The sequence below is a fragment of the Callithrix jacchus genome, chromosome 19 (assembly GCF_049354715.1).
Source record: "Callithrix jacchus isolate 240 chromosome 19, calJac240_pri, whole genome shotgun sequence".
Lineage (NCBI taxonomy): Eukaryota > Metazoa > Chordata > Mammalia > Primates > Cebidae > Callithrix > Callithrix jacchus.
In genome coordinates, this window is record NC_133520.1 from 49,660,943 (window position 1) to 49,684,580 (window position 23,638).

The 23,638-nt window shown below is 48.5% G+C and overlaps 1 protein-coding gene across 2 annotated transcripts in view; it reads left to right on the forward strand.

Moving 5' to 3' along the window:
* The window catches only part of GNG4 (G protein subunit gamma 4), an 82,553-nt gene that overhangs the window by 22,329 nt on the left and 36,586 nt on the right, over positions 1-23,638 (forward strand). Inside the window, exon 2 of one of the 2 annotated variants that reach the window (XM_002760889.6) lies at positions 23,172-23,279. The exons of the other annotated variant lie outside the window; for it this stretch is intronic. The gene's annotated coding sequence lies outside the window, so the exon portion shown is untranslated. The remainder of the gene's footprint in view (positions 1-23,171; positions 23,280-23,638) is intronic. 2 annotated transcript variants of the gene reach the window in all.

The window sequence follows — 23,638 nt, forward strand, 5'->3', positions numbered from 1 at the left end:
CCAGGCACCGCGCCTCCTCTCATGACATCAATGCTCATCGTCCTCAGTGCTGCATACTCCAAGACAGTGGTTCCCAGGGGTTCCCAGCAGATACAGCAGCATGAACCCGTGTGGAAGGATCAATGTAGGCACATTAACATTTTAGAGAGCTTATTCGAGCAGAGGGTGATTCATTAATTGGGTAACATCAAACCACAAGAGGTTCAGGGCTCCACTGAGGGACAAACATTTATAAGGTGTTCTTGGAAGCAAGAAAAAGAAAAAATGGGCCGGGCGCGGTGGCTCACGCCTATAATCCGAGCACTTTGGGAGGCCGAGGCGGGTGGATCACGAGGTCAGTAGTTTGAGACCAGCCTGACCAACATGGTGAAACCCCGTCTCTACTAAAACAATACAAAAATTAGCTGGGCATGGTGGCGCGTGCCTGTAATCCCAGCTACTCAGGAGGCTGAGTCAGGAGAATTGCCTGAACCCAGGAGGCGGAGGCTGCGGTGAGCCGAGATCGCGCCATTGCACTCCAGCCTGGGTAACAAGAGCAAAACTCCGTCTCAAAAAAAAAAAGAAAAGAAAGAAAAAGAGAAAGTATTTGATCAGTTAAAGTGGAGTCTCAGCTGGGCATGGTGGCTCACACTTTGGGAGGCCGAGGCTGGTGGATCACGAGGTCAGTAGTTTGAGACCAGCCTGACCAACATGGTGAAACTCCCTCTCTACTAAAAATACAAAAATTAGCTGGGTGTGGTGGCACGTACCTGTAATTCCAGCTACTCAGGAGGCTGAGGCAGGAGAATTGCTTGAACCAGGGAGGTGGAGGTTGCAGTGAGCTGAGATCATGCCACTGCACTCCAGCCTGGGTGACAGAGTAAGACTTTGTTTCAAAAAAAAAGAAAAAAAGTGGAGGTCTCTCGTTAGAAGTTAGCTGGTGGCTTGTGATTGGTTAGGCTTCTTGACATTGAGTTGGGTTTAGTTTGCTTAGGTCAGAACCCTAGGCAAAACAGCCGTCTCTGCCTCTGGCCACCCAGTTAATTTTGTTCTAACATCAGCTGCAGTTGTGTTTCAGAGCTTCTCCTCCACAGCCTGTGTCCCTTGAGTCTACAGGCCATGTGTGTAGGTTATTCTGAGCCGTGTCCACACTCCCGTGGTGGCTTTTCTGGTCATTCCTAGGGCAGCTTGAGCCATCAGGCAGGCCTTGTGTATGACAGGCAGCCCTGCTCCAGGGGCCTTGAACTGCTGTCTCAGGCTGTGCTGGCTGGCACTTTGCAAACTGTGTGCTCTCATCAGAATTCCCAGGACAAACAAAACACCTGGCTTTGGCTGCTCAGCCTTGATGACGGCATCTGATGAGAGATGCGAGAGGCATTATCAGGCTGTTGGTCTTGGTTATTCAAGTAGTTGAGCCATAGGCTGCTGTTTTCAGCAGCAAACATTCAAGTACTTACGGCACGTGAAGATGTGTATCCGGCAGCTTTAAGGTGCTGACAATTTGCAGATCTTTCTGAAACAGTCCCGCAAGACAGTTCTTGAATATCTTGAATAAAGATGACCAGCCTCTTTCATGAGAGTGTGTGTTTGGTGTTATGTGTAGTTATGGGAAATGGAGGCTACTCGCATCCTGTTTTAACAGACAGGGAAGGGTAAACGTGTGGCATCTCTATCCACCAACTCTAATCCTGTTATAGTATTTTTTTTTCAGATGGAATCTCACTCTGTTGCCCAGGCTGAAGTACAGTGGCACGATCTCAGCTCACTGCAACCTCCGCCTCCCAAGTTTAAGGGATTCTCCTGCTTTAGCCTCCCCAGTCGCTGGGACTACTGGCAGGTGCCGCCACACCTGGCTAAATTTTTTTTTTGTTTTGTTTTTTTTGTATTTTTAGTAGAGATGGGGTTTCACCATGTTAGCCAGGATGGTCTTGATCTCCTGACCTCATGATCCACCTGCTTCGGCCTCCCAAAGTACTGGGATTACAGGTGTGAATCACCATCCCCAGCTCCTATTATAGTATTTACCCTGGAAAAATTCTCATGCAAGAGACATGCTCATAACATCGTTGTACAAAACAAAATATTGGAAATAACTCATTGTCCATCAGCATCAGAAAAGATAAGTAAAAACCCGGAAGTGTCACGGAAATGAAGGAGAGTGCTCGGGTCCAGGGATCCAGGTGGCCGGCGAGCTCTAGGAAGCTTTGAGCTGGGCACCATGGCTCACGCCTGCAATCCCAGCATTTTGGAAGGCTGAGATGGGCAGATTACCTGAGGCCAGGAGTTCGAGACCAGCCTGGCCAACATGGTGAAACCCTGTCTCTACTAAAAATATAAAAATCATCAGAGCATGGTGGCGTGCACCTGTTATCCCAACTACAGTACGCTGAGGCAGAAGAATTGCTGAAACCTGGGAGGCAGAGGTTGCAGTGAGCTGAGATTGTGCCACTTCACTTCAGCCTGGGCAACAGAGGGAGACTCCATCTAAGAAAGGAAGAAGGAGGGGTCCAAAGTGGCTCCCGCCGGAGCTCATGGCGCTCGCGAAGGCGAGGTCATCAGTTCAAGGCTAACCTGAGCAACCTCATAAGCTCAAACTGATTGGCAAAAAAAAAAAAAAAGAAAAGAAGGAAGGGAGGAAGGAAAAAAAAAAAAGAAAGAAAGCTTTGAGAGGCTGGTAGCCTCAGAATGAACCCTTGAAGATGGATAGAGATGGCTTTTCGCAAGAGTTGGGTGCTGAGTCAAGGAGGGGTGGAGTAAATAAAATAGCGGAAGCAAAAGCGTGCAAGTAGGAAAGGTCTAGGTCCCTGAGAGTAAAGGTAACTGCATTGAAACTATTTAATTTTTCATACCATATGGGAGAAGTTGGGACCGATTTTTTTGTTTCTTGCATTTGATGTTTCAGAAGAATTATCCCAGCCTGGTGTGGTGGCTCACACCTGTAATCCCAGCACTTTGGGAAGCCAAAGTGGGAGGATGGCTTGAAGCCAGGTGTTTAAAAGCAGCCTGGGCAACAAAGCAAGCCCCTGTCTTTAAAAAAAGAAAAAATATGTATGTATTTCAGTTGGTGGGGCATGGTGGCAGGTGCCTGTGGTCTCAGCTACCCAGGAGGCTAAAGCAGGAGGATCTCTTGAGCCCAAGAGTTTGAGGCTGCAGTGAGCTGTGATCGCACCCTCGCACTAGCCTAGGCAACAGTGAGACCCCATCTCGAAAAACAAACAAAAAGAATCAAGCAAGTGTTTGACTTTATCACTTCCAAGGAGAACAAGTGCCAATTTTGCTCAGAGAAGAAGTGCATGTCCGTCTCCCGGGTTCTGCTCCGATCCAAAGGAAGCTGAAGACTCTGCAGACACAAAAGTGAAGGGAATGGCAACCCGTGAGAGGAAGCGCAGAGAGAAAGGAGGCTGGGCTTGCTGCCGGGAAGCTGTTAGGGCCACTGCCCTCACACCTGTCATCCCAGCGCTTTGGGAGGCCGAGGCGGGGCGGATCATGAGGTCAGGAAATCGAGACCATCCTGCCAACATGGTAAAATGCCATCTCTACTAAAAATTTAAAAAATTAGCTGGGTGTGGTGGCAGATGCCTGTAGTCCCAGCTATTAGGGAGGCTGAGGCAGGAGAATCACTTGAACTGGGAGGCGGAGGTTGCAGTGAGCCGAGATTGTGTCACTGCACTCCAGCCTGGGCAACAGAGAGAGACTCTGTCTCAAAAAAAAGTGCCACTGCCTAGCACCTGCAGATGAAAGTAAATAGGGCTGATGTGAGTTTCAATCCACACATTCGAATACGTGGGGAAAAGTGACTTTTCTAAATTTTTTAAAACTCGAATTGAAGCATGCATTATGCTGCCTGGTTGGCCAGCTTGGGGTTTCCTCAGTGTTTCCCCAGAACCGACGCAGGGCGAGGCATCTGTCCACTGGGTGACCAGTGGGACACCATCATCTGGGTGTGGGCTCTTTAGGCTGGTTGCTTTCAGTGATCTTGGGTCCTGCCTTGGGGCACAAAACTCTCCACAAGCCTGCCCGTGACCTCCTCTGCTTCAGGGCACTCAGTGACCATTTTGTTCTAGGGTCTTTCTAGGGTCTTGCAACCCCCCCCCACCAACATCTCCTAACAAGGCTTCGCGGCCCCCAACCACCCCAGCTTGCAGAGAGGGTCATTCTCTCGTCCTGGGGGCAACTCTCTTCCGCCTGCTTCTGGCCAACACATTTTCCCCCTATGCTCTGAATTCTTTCTCATCTCTGGGGTTTAGGCTTTTGGAAACAAAAGCCAGAAAGACTCTTGGGCCATGTCTGTTTTTTAACCCTTCACACCCATCCCTTCCTTGAGTGGGGAAGTATCGGTTGATATCACAAAATATTATCCCGTCTCATGTGGTTGAAACTAAGGAATTCAGTTTTCCTTACCAAGAGTTCACTATGCTCCAGTCTTTCAGATGAAGTTCACATCCCCAGAAGCTCGCAGTTTCCAACAATGTCCTGGGGAGAGGCCGTCATAAACAGTCTGCAGCACAAGTCTAAAGCACAGGTTCATGCCACAGCTGGTTCCTGCGTGTATCCGTGGTGATCAGAGCTGCCACTTCCTTACAGCCCCCATGCCGTGACAGACAGTTTTCTAAACTCTTCACCCACATGATCTCATTTAATCTAAAACTGTATCATGGGGTAAGTGCATGTTACCTACTCCACAGGTGTGAAAACCCAGGCTAGGAGAGAGGCACCTTCCGGAAGGCCATGCCATAGTGACGCAGCCTCAGCCTCCCTTCAGCCCTGTCAGTAGCGATGGTGCTTTCTCCTCCCCTTGTTTATCATGAGAAAGTTTCTCAGTCCCAGAGACAGTTTCTGATTTAGGTTCTAAGTTGGGGTTCTTTTCTTTTTCTTTTTTTTTTAATCTGAGAGATGGAGTCTTGCTCTGTCACCCAGGCTGGAGTGCAGTGGCGCCATCTCAGCTCACTGCAACCTCTGCCTTCTGGGTTCAAGCGATTCTCCTGCATCAGTCTCCCGAGTAGCTGGGACTACAGATGCCCACCACCACGCCCAGCTAATTTTTGTATTTTTAGTAGAGACAGGGTTTCACCATGTTGGTCAGGCTGGTCTCAAACTCTTGACCTCAGGTGATCCACCTGGCTTGGTCTCCCAAGGTGCTGGGATTACAGGCATGAGCCACTGTGTCCAGCCTGGTGTTCTTTATGAAGCTGCTGTCTGTGCAGCGATGGTCCAGGAAAAGGTCCTATCAGAGAGTGACAAATTTGCTCAGTAGACACTGGGGCAGGTAGGCCTGGGCATTAGTGCAGCCTGAGGTCTGAATACATCAGCAGGGCCAGAATTAGGTGAGAAAGTAAAGGGGTGCTCGGTCATGTCACATCGTACGTGCAAGACCCTGAGACTGAACCTGTTTAAATTCTGTTCTACGTCCCCCACTAGCCTCCCTCTAGTCCAGGCCCTGCCATGAGCTTTGTAAAGTTTGGGAAGGTCAAGAGAATGAGCAGATAAGCCACGGATAGGGAGGAAACATTTGCAAGACATATCTGATAAATGCTGTTACCCAGAATACAGAAGAACTCAAAACTCAACAGTGAGAAAACAAAAACAGAATCCTATTAAAGATGAGCAAAAGTTTTGCAAAGGCATCACACCAGAGAAGATGCAAAGATGGCAAATAAGCATTTGAAAAGAAACTCCACATCGTGTCATTAGAAAATGCAGTGAAAAGGAGGAGATACCTCTACACAGCATTCAGCATGACCAAAACCCAAAACCCTGAGCTACCCAGTGCTGGCCAGGATGTGGAGAAATAGACACTCTTGTTCATTGCTGTTGGGAATGCAAAATGCAACAGCCACTTTGGAAGACAGTTTGGCAGTTTCTCACAAAACGACACCTCCTTCCCATATGCTCCAGCAATTGCACTCCATGGAATTTTCCTGAGTTGAAAACTCATGTTCACACAAAAACCTGCACACAGATGTTTATAGCAGTTTTATTCATAATTGCCCAAACTCGGAAGCAACCAGGATGTGCTTTAGTAGGTGAGTGAATAAACTGTGAAACATCCAGACAGTGGAATAGTATCCAGTACTGAAAAAGAAGCGCTGCCAAGTCACGACATGGCCTGGAAGAGACTTAAATACGTATTGCTGAGTGAAAGAAATCAGCCTGAAAAGGCTACATATGGCTTCCCACTATATCACGTCCTGGAAAGGCAGAAGTATGGAGACAGTATAAAGATCTGTGGTTGCCAGCATTCGGATGAATAGGTGGGGCAGGAAACTCCTCTGTGTGACGGTGTAATAGTGAGCACATGTCATTAGACATCTGTCAAAGCCCATAGAATGCGCAGTGCCAAGAGCAAGCCCTGTTGTAAACTGTGGACTTCAGGTGATAATGATGTGTCAGTGTTGGTGACTGATGGTCACAAATGGACCGCTGTGGGATGTTCATGGGGGGAGGCTGTGCTTGTCTGGGGACAGGAGATATATGGGAACTCTGTACTTTCTGCTCACCTTTGCTATGAACCTAAAACTGCTCTAAAAACTAATTTTTTAAAAATGCCTGGAAGTTTGCAAAAGAAGGCTGGGAAAATGGGGAAGGAAGAAAAGTACTGTCCCAGGATGAAAGGAGAAAGCAAGGGGAAGAGATATCATTCCTGTGGCTTTGTGTGGGTCACAGGGTCGGTCTACAAAGATGCCAACCATCGTTCCCTCTTCGAAGGCCCCAGAGCCCCTTTGCCATGCTGGGGCCCTGACCCGCTTCTGGCAAACCCTTCCTCATCAGCCTGGCACTACCCGCATCCACCAGCACCTCAGTGTGGGTCCCCAGCAGGCTCTGGTTCCTCCTTGGACCTACATTTGAGGTCAGCAGTTCCCCACATTCCAGAAAGTCAGCCGTGTGTTGCAGACTTCCCCACAAGCTGCAATTTGCCAGCAGCCCTATTCTCCCAGTTTTCAGGCTCCTGTTTGCAAATAGCACTCTTGGCCAAGCAAATAACCAGTTGGCCAAAGAGCTGGGAGAGGAAATAGTAGTGGAGCCAAAGACAACAAGGAAAACTTCTTTGATCCGTCTTAGTGCTAAAAACCTCAGAGGAAGCAAATAAAATGGGAAGTAAATTTACACAGACACAATGTAAAGCAAAGCCTTGATACTTCAGAACAAAGCCATCCTGTTTTTTAAAAAAGTTAATTCTTCAGGAACGTGAAAATGGTTTGCCCAAGGAATGTAAGAAAATTTATTCTTCTTGAATAATGCTAGGAGCTGGAATATGACAGCTTTTGTCATTTCTTCAGTTAAAAAATTAAATGGAAAACTCAAAATTATCATTTTCCTCTAACTGTCACTTTTTGCTTTGTAAAAATAGCCTTTCTGTTGAAACAATGTCATGTCAAAATGGAATTAGTGGCCGGGCACAGTGGCTCACGCCTGTAATCCAAAAACTTTGGGAGGCTAAGGTAGGCAGATCACCTGAGTTTAGGAGTTTGAGACCAGCCTGGCCAACATGGTGAAACCCTGTCTCTACTGAAAAAAAAAAAGCCAGGAGTGGTGATGTGTGCCTGTAATCCCAGCTACTCAGGAAGCTGAGGCAGGAGAATCGCTTGAACCCAGTAGGCAGAGGTGGCAGTGAGCCGAGTTCACACCACTGCACTCCAGCCTGGGAGACAGATCAAGACTCTGTCTCAAAAAAAAAAAAAAGGAATTGGTCATATGGCCATAGACTGAAGCACTAGATTATCTTTGAAAGGACTGCTAGAGCCACGGTCTTCAGGCTTATGTTTTTCATCTGTACTCTGGCCAGGCAAAGGCTCAGAGGACCCTCCATCTTTGGCTCACAGCATTTAAACATTGTGGAGTCTTCCTGTTATTGTGATTACTATTTTTAGATGTCCATTCTGTCTCTTTAGTAGAGAATCAGATAGATAATAGAAATAATCATTCTTCCATCAGCTTTCCGCAAGCTGGGCACGCAGCGATGTGCATGAAAGAGGAGGTCTGTCTCCTACCCCAGCCGCTGGTTGCTGGGGAGACAGACAGCACGATAAGGGCTCTGCTAGGGTCTGCTGTGATGGAGGCACCGCCCCCCACCCCCCTTCCCTGGCTCTGAATTTAAAAGGTGAAAGTGGTCAGGAAGGATTCCCTGGAGGTCAGGACAGCTGATACAAGTTATGGGGGTGGAATAGGTGCTCAGCAGACAAGACAGGAAGGGCGTTCTGGGCAGAGGGAGTCGCACAGAGAGCCTAGGATGGAGCAAGCCCTCCTCAGTCTGTCTCTCCTGCGGACTGCAGCAAAGACGCTGGAAAAACAGAAAAAGCAACTCCCTGCGGACTCAAAAAGCACACAAGAGCATGTGGGTTGCAGAAAACAGGCAGAAGCCGAGAGGTGACCTGTGTGGATGGGAGTTTCCTTTGTGTTTTCTCATTCTTGTGGCTTTGCCCTGAGCGGGTGCAGGAGCAGAGCTGCAGCAGTGATCGTGCAGGTAGTGAACGTTCCAATGGAAACCCACATGGCTGGCCAGAGGAACTGGGGCAAGGGACCCTGTGATCCTTTTTCTTTTTCTTTTTCTCCTTTCTCTCACAGCTTTGCCCCAGGAACGGGCCCCAGTTCAGAATTGCACAGTGGTGACTATACACAGGCTAAATCTCCAAGATAAGTCCTGTCTTTCTGGTCAGGAAAGTAGGAAAAGGTACCCTTGTGGACTGGAGAGTATGGCAGAATCCCTGGAGAGGACAGAAAGAAAGAAATAGATCATCTCATGCTTTTTTTTTTTTTTTCCTCTCTCTTGTTGCCCAGGCTGGAGTGCAATGTTGTGATCTCGGCTCACCGCAACCACCACCTCCCGGGTTCAAGAGATTCTCCTGCCTCAGCCTCCTGAGTAGCTGAGATTACAGGTGCCTGCCACAGCGCCCAGCTAATTTTTGTATTTTTAGTAGAGACGGGGTTTCACCATGTTGGTCAGGCTGGTCTCAATCTGCTGGCCTCAAGTGATCTGCCAACCTTGGCCTCCCAAAGTGCTGGGATTACAGGCTTGAGCCACCACACCCGGCCTCATCTAACTCTTTTTATGAACCATGAAAGTTCCAGCCTCACCCCTCAGCTGCATATGTTTAGCACAGAACCAAGTAACACAGCGAAAGCTTTGAGAACAGAATTAGGACTCATACTACTACTCCTGTGTCCTGGAGTTGCAAAGACTAAAAATTAAGCTGAGATCAGAATCTAACCCCACCTAGTCTAACAACACACTCCATCTCTTGACCTCGTGATCCGCTCTCCTTGGCCTCCCAAAGTGCTGGGATTACAGGTGTGAGCCACCAAGCCCGGCCTGATGCTACTTTTAATGACTAAGAATAGACCGTTTTTCTGTATAAAGAGATTGAAAACTCACTTGGTTGCACACAGTGACTCACTCCTGTAATCCCAACACTTTGGGAAGCCAAGGTGGGAGGATCACTTTTGGTCAGGAGTTCAAGACCAGCCTGGCCAGCATGGTGAAACCCTGTCTCTACTAAAAATATAAAAATTAGCTGGGCTTGGTGGTGTGCACCTGTAATCCCAGCTACTCAGGAGGCTGAGGCAGGAGAATCTCTTGAACCCGGGAGGTGGAGGTTGCAGTGAGCCAAGACTGCGCCTCTGCACTCCAGCCTGGGTAACAGAGTGAGACTCCATCTAAAAAACCAAAACAAAACAAAAACCCTCAGGCATTGGCGACAAAGCAGTACTCTTGTCAACCACACACACGAATCCGTGTGTGAACACAGCCCCTGGGCTGGAACTGTGGGCACCACTAAGAAAGGCCTCTGGAGACGCTGGCTCCCCGAAGTGCCTAAAGAATCTCACGTTATCCATATGATAGTAATAAATCAATTCACCTGGTGAGCCCTGCAGGTTAGCTCTCCTGGAAGCCAGAGTTCTGAGGCAAGGGCTCCACAGTGCCTGAGGCTGGCCCGCAGTTTTATATTTTCTGGACAGAATTAGAGCAATTCATATTCATATTCAATTCAACATAGGATTCAACTTTTTAGGGGAAGGGAGGAAGTGGTAACCTGGACAGGGTGTTGAAAGCTCGTCTGTAGCATAATCATTAGGGCGGCCATTCTGCAAACATCTGCAGTGCCCCAAACTAAGCTTGTGACCTTACATTTCAGAGACCCCTGTTATTCATGCTTTTATTTATAGAAGTAGCAAATCTTAAATTTCGCCTGCACTGATTCCATTTCTGATTACCCTTGTTTAAGCAGAGCATAAACTGCATTCCAATTCTACCCGTCAGCTTGTCACTGAGCAGACGTCTCCACAAGGGGAGGAGAGTCCGCACAGTCCCCTTCCAACACAGACATCTGAAATATGCTCAGAATGTGCTTCAAGGGAGGCAGCTCCCAAGTATTTCTTTTCTTTTCTTTCTCTCTTTTTTTCTTTTTTGAGACGGAGTCTCACTCTGTCATCCAGGCTAGAGTGCAACGGCACAATCTCAGCTCACTGCAACCTCCGTCTCAAGGATTCAAGTGATTTTCATGCTCCAGCCTCCCAAGTAGCTGGAACTACAGGTGCACAGCAACACATCCAGCAAATTTTTGTATTTTTAGTAGAGACAAGTTCTTACCATGTTGGTCAGGCTGGTCTTGAACTCCTGACCTCAGGTGATCCGCCCACCTTGGCCTCCCAAAGTGCTGGGATTGCAGGCGTGATCCACTGTGTCCAGCTTGCAAGTCTCTTAGAAGATAGGAGTGGGGAAGGGAAGTGGAAATCACAGCAAAACATAGTGTTTCCTTGTATATTCTCTGACCCTCCATTCTGTCAGTGTTGACCTGAAAGAGGAAGTCCAGGCAGCCACGTTACCGTCACCTTAGCTCACCTGGACAGCCATGGAACCCCCGGTGCTGCCCCCAGATCAATGCCCAGAATTCCGGTAGGAGCAGATGAGCATCATGACAGGACACAGAGCGTCCGTTTCACTTCCTCTCCCACTCTGGACGATCCTGGCCTCCCTTCTCACCCTGCTCATCTGTTCTCACTTCCGGTTCTCTGTGAGAGAAGTAATAGGCAACTGAGCAGACTCTGAAAACATGGGAGGGATTCCTGCATCTTGTCTGTAAGAAGAGGAGAACCCGTTTCAAAATTGGCCAGCAGGAGGTCCAGGATGTCCAGCTAGAGTCATGGGCCCCAAACTATGAATTCACCTCTTGATATTTCTAACCAAGTTATAACCACTGGCTCTGGTTTTGTTTTGTCGGGTAAAGAATTCAAAATCTTTCAGCACCTGAACTGCAGCACTTCAGGAGGCTGAGGCAGGCAGATCACCTGAGGTCAGGAGTTCAAGACCAGCCTAGCCAACATGGTAAAACCCCATCTCTATTAAAAAAAAACAAAATAGTAAATTAGCCAGGCCTGGGGTGGGTGCCTGTAATCCCAACCACCCAAGAGGCTGATGTAGGAGAATTGCTTGAAGCTGGAAGGTGGAGGTTTCAGTGAGCTGAGATCACAGCACTGCACTCCAGCCTGGGCAACAGAGTGAATATCCATCTCAAAAAAAAATTACAGAAACATCTTTCAGCCCTGGTTCCAAGGGAAAGAAGGCAGGGTAATCAGAGAAAAAGTTAGGCTTGTTATGTAAGCTGCATGCAGGTTCCAGAGTCTCCAGAGAGAAGAGGAGGTGAGGAGAGGGTGAGAGGTACCACCTGGGGACTGGTTACCAGGGACACTTCTTCCTAGGATCAAGCATTTTAAACAGCGCCGACATCTGAAGGCAGGAATACAGTCTGTGGAAGTTTTTCTGTTTTGTTTTGGTTTTTGGTTTTTCGAGACAGAGTCTCACTCTGTCATCCAGGCTGGAGTGCGATGGTGCAATCTCGGCTCACTGCAACCTCCGCCTCCCGGGTTCAAGTGATTCTCCTGCCTCAGCCTCCCGAGTAGCTGGGACTACAAGCAGGCGCCACAATGCCCAGCTAAATTTTGTAATTTTTTTAGTAGAGATGGGTTTCGCCATGTTGGCCAGGCTGGTCTTGAACTCCCGACCTCAGATGAACCACCCCCCTGCACCTCCCAAAGTGCTGGGATTACAGGCATGCACCACAGCACCCAGCCTCTTGCAGTGCTTTTTTTTATCTTGACAGAGACACATGGCCAGGATAAGAGAAAGAGGAAAACAGCAGTTTGGTAGGAACTTGAAACAGGAGACTTATTCTAGCACCTTGAAAAGGCAATAGTAGGAAAGCAAGAAATTAGTAAAAAATGATAGACATTCGAGAAAGACACAGGAACCAGCTTTAAGGGGTTCCTACTGGCCAAATCCAGGACAATTTATTCATCACAATAAATATTGATAGCAATGAATTGTCACCTACTGAATAAAACAGAAAAGCTTGAGTGCCTACTGGTCAACCAGTAACTGAATATACTGAAAGTTTGATAAGGAACAAGTTTAGACCGTTTCAAGGTATCTTTCCACAAGTTCTTATTCATCACAAATAAAAACTGACTCTCCAGTGAAAACCCTTGGCAGACACCACCTTAATCACATGATGACAACGAACATCACAATAGCCAAAAGATGGAAACAGCCCAAATGTCTATCAGCAGACGGGCGGATAAACTAAATGTGGTGCACCCGCGAAACGGAATACCGTTCAGCCATAAAAGGGAATGAAATACTGATACACGCTGCAACATGCATGAACCCTGAAAACATTACGCTAAATGAAAACAGCTGGCCGGGTGCAGTGGTTCATGCTTATAATCCCAGCTCTTTGGGAGGCTGAGGTAAGACGATCGCTTAGAGCCAGGAGTTTGAGACAAGCCTAGACAGCAAAGTGAGACTCTTGTCTCTCTATATTTTTTTTAAATTGAGGGGTCAGGCCCAGTGGCTCACACCTTTAGTCCCAGCACTTTGGAAGGCTAAAGTGAGTGGACCACCTGAGGTCAAGCACTACAACAATTAGGCTGGATCATGCCTGTAATCCGAGCACTTTGGAAGGCTGAGGCAGGTGGATTGCATAAGCTCAAGAGTTTGAGACCAGCCTGGAGAACACGGTGAAAACCCGTCTTTACTAAAATACAAAAAAAAAAATCAACTGGGTATAGCGGCATGCACCTGTAATCCCAGCTACTCAGGAGGCTGAGACAGGAGAATTGCTTGAACCGGGAGGCACAGGTTGCAGTGAGCTGAGATCGCGGCATTGCGCTCCAGCCTGGGTGACAGAGTGAGACTCCATCTCAAAAAATAATAATAATAATAATACAAAAATTAGCCAATGTGGTGGTGGGCATCTGTAATCCCAGCTACTCAGGAGTCTGAGGCAGGAGAATCACTTGAACCTGGGAGGCAGAGGTTGCAATGAGCCGAGATCATGCACCTGCACTCCAGCCTGGGCAACAGATCAAGACTGTCTCAAAAAAAAAAAAAAAATTAAGTAAAAAAGAAAACAAAGGAAGACTCCAGTCACAAAAGACTGCATATTTTGTGATTTTATTTATGTGAAATGTCCACAATAGGTAAGTCTGTAGAGACCGAAAGCAGACTGTTGGTTGCTAGGATCGGGGAGAACCGGGAAGTGGAGAGAGCTGCTTCGTGGAATGAGGCTTTATTCTGAAGCTGTGGAGGTGCTTTGGAACTAAATAGTGGGGTGGTTGCAGAACATTGTGAATGTACTAAATGTCACTGAGTTCATTTTAAAATGATTAATTTTATCATAAGCGAATTTACCTCAATACTTTTTTAATTCAAGCTTTTTAATGTGAATTTGGTAATTTTTAAAAAGGAAATGGTCAGAGTAAAACGTAGGTGGCAGCAGCCTCTAGAAAGAGCATTTCCTGTAGGTGGTCCCAGAGGATGGAGCCACCTCGTCTTACTCGGACAACCTTGAAGTCCCACCTCAGAGAGGACCATAGTAAGGGGAGGCGGCTGGGCAGGAGAAACCCTCCAGGGGCGAGGCAGGGAAGCTGGCCTCATGGCAGCTGCTAGCGTGGCTCTGCTCTGAAGTTGGAGGCTGCACCCTAACCCCAGCAAGATGACTGAAAAACCGCGCTGATGGGATGGGATGAAAGAGAGTCAGGCTGGGAGGAGTGGATGGATGAGCTGCCGTGAACTTATTCTCCCCGATCAAAGCATGACCCACTAAATTCCTGCTGGTGGTTTTGTACTACAAAGTCTGTGAAGTACAATGCATATGCTTCAGATGATTCATGGAACCGGCTTGTCTGCATGGTTTCCGCTATAGATGGAGACCTCCCAAGAGCAGGCCCCACGTTGCACCCAGCAGCGATGGCCAGCAGCCTCATTGAACAACACACTGTCCATCCGTGCTGCGTCATCTGATGTCCATGGTGACACCATAGCTCATCTGTCACTTCTCCATTCAGCACCATTTTACTATTTGGTCTGTAAAGAATAGTATATTAGTTTTATCGGCACTAATATCTTTTACCTCCACAAATCTGAAAAGTGCAAACTGAAGAGCATAGAAAGAAACATACTAGGCCGGGCGCAGTGGCTCATGTCAGCAATCCCGGCACTTTGGGAGGCCGAGGCAGGTGGATTATTTGAGGTCAGGAGTTCAAGACCACCATGCACCAACATGGTGGACCCCATCTCTACAAAAAAAAAAAAAGTAGCCGGGTGTGGTGGTATGCACCTGTAATCCCAGCTACTCGGGAGGCTGAGGCAGGAGAATTGCTTGAACTCAGGAGGTGAGTTTGCAGTGAGCGGAGATTGATCCACTGCACTCCAGCTTGGGTGATGGAGTGAGACTGTCCATAACAACAACAACAAAAAGGCTGGAAGTGGTGGTTTATGCCTGTAATCCCAGCACTTTGGGAGACCGAGGCAGGCGGATCGCCAGAGGTCAGGAGTTCGAGACCAGCCTGGCCAATGTGGTGAAACCCCGTCTTTACTAAAAAAAAAAAAAAAAAAGCAAAAATTAGCTGGACATGGTGGTGGGTGCCGGTAATCCCAGCTACTCAGGAGGCTGAGGTAGGAGAATTGCTTGAACCTGGGAATTGGAGGTTGCAGTGAGCCAAGATCGCACCCTCCAGCCTGGGTGACAAGAGCAAGACTGTCAAAAAAAAAAAAAAGAAACAAAAGGGAGGGAGGGAGGGAAGAACTGAGCACAGGACTTCCTTCCTCTTCCTCATGCTGCTTTGGGCCAAGGCTCTGCACCCACCCAGCCTTCTGGCCCACGCTCCCCCTTTCCTGTGAGCCTCCCACAGCCAGGACTTCCACTGCCCCTGCAAGTCATGAGTTGCTCATCTCCATCTTCAGCCCAAACTCCCTGAGAGCTCCATCCCCATCTGTCCTCCTGTCTGCTGGCAGTGTTCTTTTCAGTGTCCTAAAGACCCCCTAAGCTCAGCCTGGCCCCATGTGAACTCACAGCACACCCTATTCCACTTTGTCTTTTCCTAAGCACACTGAACAGCACAGCACCATCTCCCTGGTGGTCAGTCCAGATATGCCTTTCCCACCTCCCACATGCCTGTAGTCCCAGCTACTCCAGAGGCTGAGGCAGGAGAACTGCTTGAACCTGGGAGGTGGAGGTTGCAGTGAGCCAGGATCACGCCACTGCACTCCAGCCTGGGCAACACAGTGAGACTCCATCTCAAAAAAAAAAAAAGGAATCATATTCCACCTTCACCCACTTCTTCATTTCTTCAGTGCGATGCCTGACATAGTATGTGTTTAATGAATGAATGAATGATGTGGGGTTCTCATCTTATTTTCGCTACTTATTAGCTATTTAGTGACTGGACAAATGACTTAGCTGGCTGGGTCTCAGTTTTCTCATTTTACAATTGAAAACATTGAGGTGAGTATAGGTTATAAATTCTGCTTCTCAGTTCATGCTCCCATCAGGCTAAGATATATTCCTCTCCCACAGCCATGAAACGCCATACAGTTCTCAGAGAGGCATTTCTTGTAGGTGTTACAAAGAGCAGTAACAAACTCTGATTCTTTGCAGTAGTGAGCACAGACTTGTAGCCACATTTCTGGGTTCCTGACCATACTGAGTTCATAGTTTACCCCCAGAATTCATATTATATACCCAGAACTTAAGAATATGACTTTATTTGAAAAGTGAGTCTTTGCAGATATGATGAAGTTGAGGTCATACTGGATTAGAGTGGGACCTAAGACCAATGGCTGGTATCTTTTTTATAAGAAGTGAAGATGAGGCTGGCGCAGTGGCTCACGCCTGTAATCCCAACACTTTGGGAGGCCAAGGCGGGTGGATCATGAGGTCAGGAGATTGAGACCATCCTGGCCAACATGGTGAAACCCCGTCTCTACAAAAATACAAAAAATTAGCCGCGCATGGTTGTGTGCACCTGTAGTCCTAGCTACTCAGGAAGCTGAGGCAGGGGAATCATTTGAACCCGGGAGGTGGAGGTTGCAGTGAGCCAAGATCCTGCCACTGCACTCCAGACTGGTGGCAGAGCAAGACTCTGTCTTAGAAAAAAACAAGAGAGACACAGAGAAGTGGGTTATATGAAGATGGGGGCAGAGATTGGAGTGATGTCTGCAAGTCAAGGAATGAATGCCAAGTACTGCCAGGGTCACCAGATGGTAGGAAAAGACGAGGAAGGACGCTCCCCTACAGCCTTCAGAGGGAGTGTGACCCTGCCTTGATTTTGGACTTCCAGCCTCCAGTGCTGTGAGAGAATAAACTCGTTGCTTAGAATCACACGGTTTGTAGTGATTTGTTCTTGCAGCTCTAGGAAGCTGAGACACAGCCCAGCCACGCCATCTTTGAACTGCCTTTGCATCCCCTGTGCGGTGAGCTGCCCACCTTGGTAGAGCTGCGATAAGACTTGAATGAAAATGAATTCATTCTGGACTGTGAGGTTTACAGATTGTACACACACAGGGCATGGGTTCGTGTTCTTCCTAACAAGTTACTCAAACTGGACCACGGTGTTGACTTGAATAACCCAGCAGTCAGAGAGAATTAACATCACACTCAGTGAGGGCTGATGTAAAAGCCTCAGGCCACAAGTAGACTCCTAACATCTTCTCCTATCAATTAAGATTTTTTGGTTTCTACCTGCAAGGCCAAAGCAATGGTCAGGGAGCATCTGGGTGGCCAGCGAGGCAAGGGAGTGGATGGCATGAAGGGTCCTAGGGAAGGTGGATCTAGTTTCTCTTTCTGTTGTTTATTCTGCACTAATTTGTCAAATGTCCTTAAGTATAACCTCTGGTTTGCCAACCTTCACTAATTTTCTTGACCTTAATAAGAACCAGATAAGGTGACAGGTGACCAGCAGGCCCCAGCATCGTTCAGACCCCATGTGCACTTCCTAAGAAACCGTGGTTGTCTCTCAAGTCTGTTTCAACCCATGCTGTGCCCAAAGCTTCTAATCCCTGGACTTGTGTAGCATCTGTGTGATTAGGCGTGATTAGATCAGCCAGATGCTATCAGGCAATCAGGATGTAAACTGAATAACTGAGAACCATACTGTAAAATGCATCAAGCTTGCCAGAGTGGTTGAAGTAGGAGTGGGGAAGAGCCATCCCCCTGGAGGGGACTGTGTTCCGACCGCAGACGGAGCCCTGGGTGTCCGGGTGGGAGGGTGCTTCATTCCCTGCACTCCCTTCAGGGGCCAGGACATTCAACTCCAGCCTAGGTCCACTGAGAAACAGCAGAATTGGTCATGTGGTGCTAAAATGCCACCTCACATGTCCATGTGTACAGATAGAGAGGCTGTGCCCTTTGCTGCCACAGCGATTACAACATCCAGGTGAATTAGGACTTCCCCTGCTTTTTATCACTATTGTTTTTTTTATTGAGATGGAGTCTTGCTCTGTCACCCAGGCCAGAGTGCAGTGGCATGATCTTGGCTCACTGCCACCTTTGCCTCCCAGACTCAAGTGATTCTCCTGCGTCTGCCTCCTGAGTAGCTGGGACTACAGGCACCTGCCACCACACCTGGCTAATTTTTGTATTTTTAGTAGAGACAGGGTTTCACTATGTTGGCCAGGAGGAGCTTGAACTCCTGACCTTAAGTAATTTGCCCACCTCTCAAAGTGCTGGGATTATAGGCGTGAGCCACCACGCCCGACCCTCCCCTCCCTTTAGATCCCTGTTTGGAAGGGATTGTGACCTCCATTCTTGGGGGAACTCCCAAGATGTCAACTCAGTGAAATACTTATGACAATTCAAAACCAATTTTATCTTAAAGCTGAAAAGGGGGAAATCTGATCAATGCTCTCACCGAACGTTCGCTAGGAGAACCCAGCCTGAACTTAGTGCTATCTTGTGGCCTAGCATCTAACAGAATTTGAGGGTAAAATGTTAGACCCCAGAAGTAAACACAGTTTCACTAGCTGGAATCCTTGTTAGACTTGAGTACTTATTATATTGAGTTTCCCAAATAGAAACTCTTAAATGAGGATTTTTGTCTCAAATTTAAAAGCATTTTCAAGGCAGCCGTCCCCGAATACTAACCTCCGTTGAAGTAAGAGGGAGAGCTGCTGTGACAGAGACCCAGAAACACAGTGAATTAAAGAGTGTGGAAATGCATTTCACTTTCTCATATGAGCTCAGAAGTAAGAAGCCGGGCTAACGGGGCCACTCAGCTCCAGGGGGTATTTGGGGACACGGGCTCCTTCCATGTTGTTGCTCTCCCATCCCTCAGGACCATGCTTCTCAGGTTCTCTTGAGCATCAGAACCACCTGGAGGACTTGTTAAATGCTTCCTACTTCCAGAGCTGCTGATTTTTTTTTTTCAGTCAGTGTCTCGCTCTGTCGCCCAGGCTGGAGTGTAATGGCGCGATCTCGGCTCACTGCAACCTTCACTTCCTGGGTTCAAGCAATTCTCCTACCTCAGCCTCGTAAGTAGCTGGGATTACAGGCACCTATAAGCATGCCAGGCTAATTTTTGTATTTTTAGTAGAAACAAGGTTTCACCATTGTTGGCCAGGCTGGTCCCGAACTTCGCAGACTTCAGGTTATCCACCCGCCTTGGCCTCCCAAAGTGCTGAGATTATAGGCGTGAGCCACCACGTCCGGCCCCAGAGCTTCTATTCAATAGGTCTGAGTGGGCCCAAGCATTTGCGTTTCTGACACACTCCCAGGTGATATGGATGCTTCCGGTCCAGGGACCACACCTGGAGGCACCACTCAGGCCACTGTCCTGGTCTGCCCTTGTTAAAGTTAAGCTGCAGACACTTCCACGTGTGCTGGGAAGGAGCTCTGAGGTCCCCAGATGGGATTTGAAAGCCCAGGCCTGGAAGCGGCACCCGTATTTCCACTCATTCATCATTGCCGTCTCCGTTAGTAAGACAGGAGTCACAAAGCCACATGCAGCTGCAAGCAACCCTGGGGAAAATCTAACCCAGAGCCACGTGCCCTGCCACAATGACATCCCTGTGAGGGGAAAGGGGCATGGATTCTGTGGACAGCCAGCCCACATACACCAATGACAATACATACAATCATTGCTTCTTTATATGTCTCCCTCTCAGCGCCTGAGCTCTTTGAGGGCGAGCAAGTCTCATTCCTTTTTATGGTTTCAGAACCTATCCTAGAAAGCAATGTAGATGCTACAGTCCAGGTCAATTTCTTTGGTTATCCACTGAGAGGCAGGCGCCTCCCTCGTAAGAATGCATTCATTAATCAGCATGGTGATTCTAGCAGTCCATGGCACCCCTCATCAGACAGTAAGCTCGGTGAAAGCTGAGACCCTGCCTGTGCCTCAAAGCCTAGCACCACTTAGAGGCTTCTCTTTTACATGATTTAATTAATTCTAATGGCCCCATCTCTCATCCATTGTTTGGAATGGATGAAACCCACCAACCCGTCCCTAAGAAGGGGTTTTAGACACCTTCCCTGTATCGTCACTATTTCTCAAAATAAGACAAGTTGTGGGGCCATCAGTACATTTGTGTGACTCTGGGTCATTATCCTTCAGGGGTAACCCAGGGAGCCAATTTAGCTTCATTTAAGAATTGAAACGGTCAGGCATGGTGGCTCAAGCCTGTAATCCGACCACTTTGGGAGGCCAAGGCGGGCGGATCACTTGAGGTCAGGGGTTCAAGACCAGCCTGGTCAACGAAGTGAAACCCCATCTCTACGAAAAAACGCCAAAGTTAGCCGGGCATGATGTCAGGTGCCGGTAGTCCCAGCTACTTGAGAGGCTGAGGCAGGAGAATTGCTTGACCCTGGGAGGCAGAGGTTGCAGTGAGCCGAGATGGTGCCATTGTACTCCAGCCTAGGTGACAGACCAAGACTCACTCTCAAAAAAAAAAAAAAAACAAAAAAGAATTGAAACAACAGCAGCCATGGGGAATTGAAGTCACTGCTGAGGCCTGAGTTTATTCTTTCATGCATACGAGAGTCACCTTTATACGGGCTAGCTCCTGCATGCCCGCCCTATCTTGGCAGTGGGGGCACAGAAGCTAAGAAAATAAGGCCTTTGTCCTTGAGGGGCTCCCCGTCAGCCCATGGCCAGCCAGTGAGTCTTCTCACTACCTCACAATGAAACACAACAATTTGTTCAAAGATGAATATATTTTCTTTTGAGAGGGAAGAAAAGCTTTTGAAAACATCCTGGTGAAATTTACTGCTATTAACAAGCAGCTTTCAGCCCAGAGTGGTGGCTCATGCCTGTGATCCCATCCATGCTTGGGATGCCAAGGTGGGAGGATTCTTTGGGCCAGGAGTTCAAAACCAGCCTGGGCAATACAGTGAGTTCCTGTCTGTACAAAAAAATTTAAAAACTGGCTGGGTGTATTGCTGACTACCCCAGATGCTCAGGTTGCAGGATCGCTTGAGCCTGAGAGACCAAGGCTGCAGTGAGCTTGATTGTACCACTGCACTCCAGCCTGGGTGACAGAGGAAGACCCTCTCTCTTGAAAAAAAAAAAAAAGCTACGCCTGGGATTATTCAACACTTTGGAAGGCCAAGGCAGGCAAATCACTTGAGATCAGGGATTTGAGACCAGACTGGCCAACATGTTGAAACCCCGTATATACTAAAAGTACAACAATTAGCTGGGCATGGTGGCACATGCCTATAATCGCAGCTACTTGAGTGGCTGAGGCAGGACAATCTCTTGAACCTGGGAGATGGAGGTTTCAGTGTGCCAATATCGTGCCACTGCTGCACTCCAGCCTGGGCGACAGACTGAAACTCTGTCTAAAAAAAAAAAGCTTTCTTCAGCAACCAGATAAAGGAATCCAAGAGCTAAATTCCCATCAGCTCCGACAACCTGTGTTCTTTTGAGAAATACTAATGATACCAGGGGAGGTGTCTGAAACCACTTCCTGGGGTAGGCTGGTGGGGTGACATGTAAAATACGTTTCAAGCGTTGGATGGAAGATGCTGTGCAAACGCCAAGCGGACAAGGAGAAATTGATAGTGTCTTTTCTGAGGTGTGGCCTCTCAAAGAGCTTCTAGAGTTATCTAAAAGAGGACTCCAACAAGCTGATGGGGCTGTGAATGACATTCAGGGTCAGGAGAACAGCAGCTCTGCTGTCCACCGCTGTTAGGACGGACTCGTGTGTCTTCAGCCAGGCTCTTCATCTTGGACCCTGCACAAGACAGTACTGGGCCCCGCTGGTCCAGCTCAGAGCGTCTCAAACTCTAACGTATACCTGAATCACCTGGGTTGAAACAGAGGTCTGGCTGGGCGAAATGAATGGCTTACACCTGTAATCCCAGCCCTTTGGGAGGCCGAGGCAGGCGTTAATCACTTGAGGTCAGGAGTTTGTTATCAGCGTGGTCAACGTGATAAAACCCCATCTCTACTAAAAATACAAAATTAGCCGGGCGTGGTGGTGCATGCCTGTAATACCAGCTACTCAGGAAGCTGAGACTGGAGAATCACTTGAACCCAGGAGACGCCGGTTGCAGTGAGCCGAGATCACGTCTGCACTCCAGCCTGGGCGACAGAGCGAGACCGTCTCAAAACAACAAACCCTGCAGATTTGACTCAGTAGGTTTGGGTAGGACCTGAGATTCTGCATTGCTAACGAGTTCCTGGGGATCCTGATGCTGGTGTCTCCCACCAGGCTGTGAGTAGCAGCGTCCAGCCTCCCAGGGGCCCCCACCAGTCCTGTTGTGTGAGAGCTTGAGATCCCAGGTGACTGACACACACCAGAGTGTGGGACCCGCCAGCTAGATGTAGACCTGAGCAGTGTGTCTCAAACACGGCTGCACATTGAAATCACCTGGGAAGGCTGGGTGTGGTGGCTCATGCCTGTAATCCCAGCACTTTGGGAGGCTGAGGTGGGCAGATCATGAGGTCAGGATATCGAGACCATCTTGGCCAATATGGTGAAATCCTGTCTCTACTAAAAATATAAAAATTAGCTGGGTGTGGTGGCAGGTACCTGTAGTCCCAGCTACTCAGGAGGCTGACACAGGAGAATCACTTGAAATGGGGAGGCGGAGGTGGCAGTGAGCTAAGATCACACCACTGCACTCCAGGCTGACAACAGTGAGACTCTGTCTCAAAAAAAAAAAAAAGTAAAAATTAGGCACGGTAGTGCATGCCTGTAGTCCCAGTTAGGAGGCTTGGGTGGGAGGGTCATTTGAGCCCAGAAGTTCAAGGCTACAGTGAGCCATGATTGTGAGACTGCACTCCAGCCTGGGCAACAAAGTGAGACCTTATCTCAAAAAATAAATATGAAATAAAGAGAGAGAGCTCTCAAGTCGTCTGCCCTCTTCTGTGGTAAATGTCCTTTGGCTGAAATCAAATGCGTAATGTCCGTAAGTATATTATGCATCAACAGGCTAACCATAGTTATCTCCGGGAAAAGGCATTATTATTGGTCTTTATTTTCTTTGTTATGATTTTCTTTATCTGCACGTTTTTCTATAATAGGTGTATATTTTTAGAAGAGGAAAACACACATAACCTGTTTCCATTTGGCACAAGTAAGGAGAGTAAGGAGAGTTTGGCAGTAGCTGGGGCTGCTTGTGTTGGGGGCAGAGCAACTGGGCATGCAGGTTTGCGGGGGCCAGGGGAGCAGTCTGGTGAGGCCTGGGGTGGCCTGCAGCCTTGAAGCTGTGTTCCCAGTCTGCACTGCTAGATCTGAGGGTTCTCAGTCTGCCTTGAGCTCCCCATCTCCCCAAGGTCAGATATGGAGTCCCCCCAGGCTAGTGGGGAAGGCTGCTGAGCTTGAGGAGACACCAACCATGGGATGGGGTGGGTGGGGATGCTGGAGCAATGCCAGGGGGTCCCCACACCTCTAGACACATCTCTGGTTGTGCTTTCAGGTGACCTCAGAGCAGCAGCTCTGAATCTGCCTCTCGTTTGACGACTGCTGCTGCTGCCACCAGCCTCTGTCCCCTGCCCAGGCCTGTCACAGGGCTGCCTCTCAGCAGGTAAGAGGGGGTGACTTACCCCGTTCAGGGGCAGAGGGAGAGCAGTATCTTCACCAGGAGCATGTGCGGGGGCCTGGGTGACACTCAGCTCTCAGGATCCTTGATGTGGGCAGGTCCTCAAAGCATCATTTTCTTCTGGCAACCATTGCTGTCCTGTCGCCTTCTCCCACCCTCCATGGAAGACACAGCGCCCTTAGAAACCTTTTGCCACCTCCCATTATCCCCTGTGTGAGTGGATGTGCCCCTCTTGGGGGAGCAGGGGAGCCGTCGCCGAGAGCTGCTGGGCCCTGGCTAGGGAACCATGCTGTAAGAAAAGAGCTGCTATTGCAGTGAGCGTCCTGGTTCAGCAGGGATGAGAG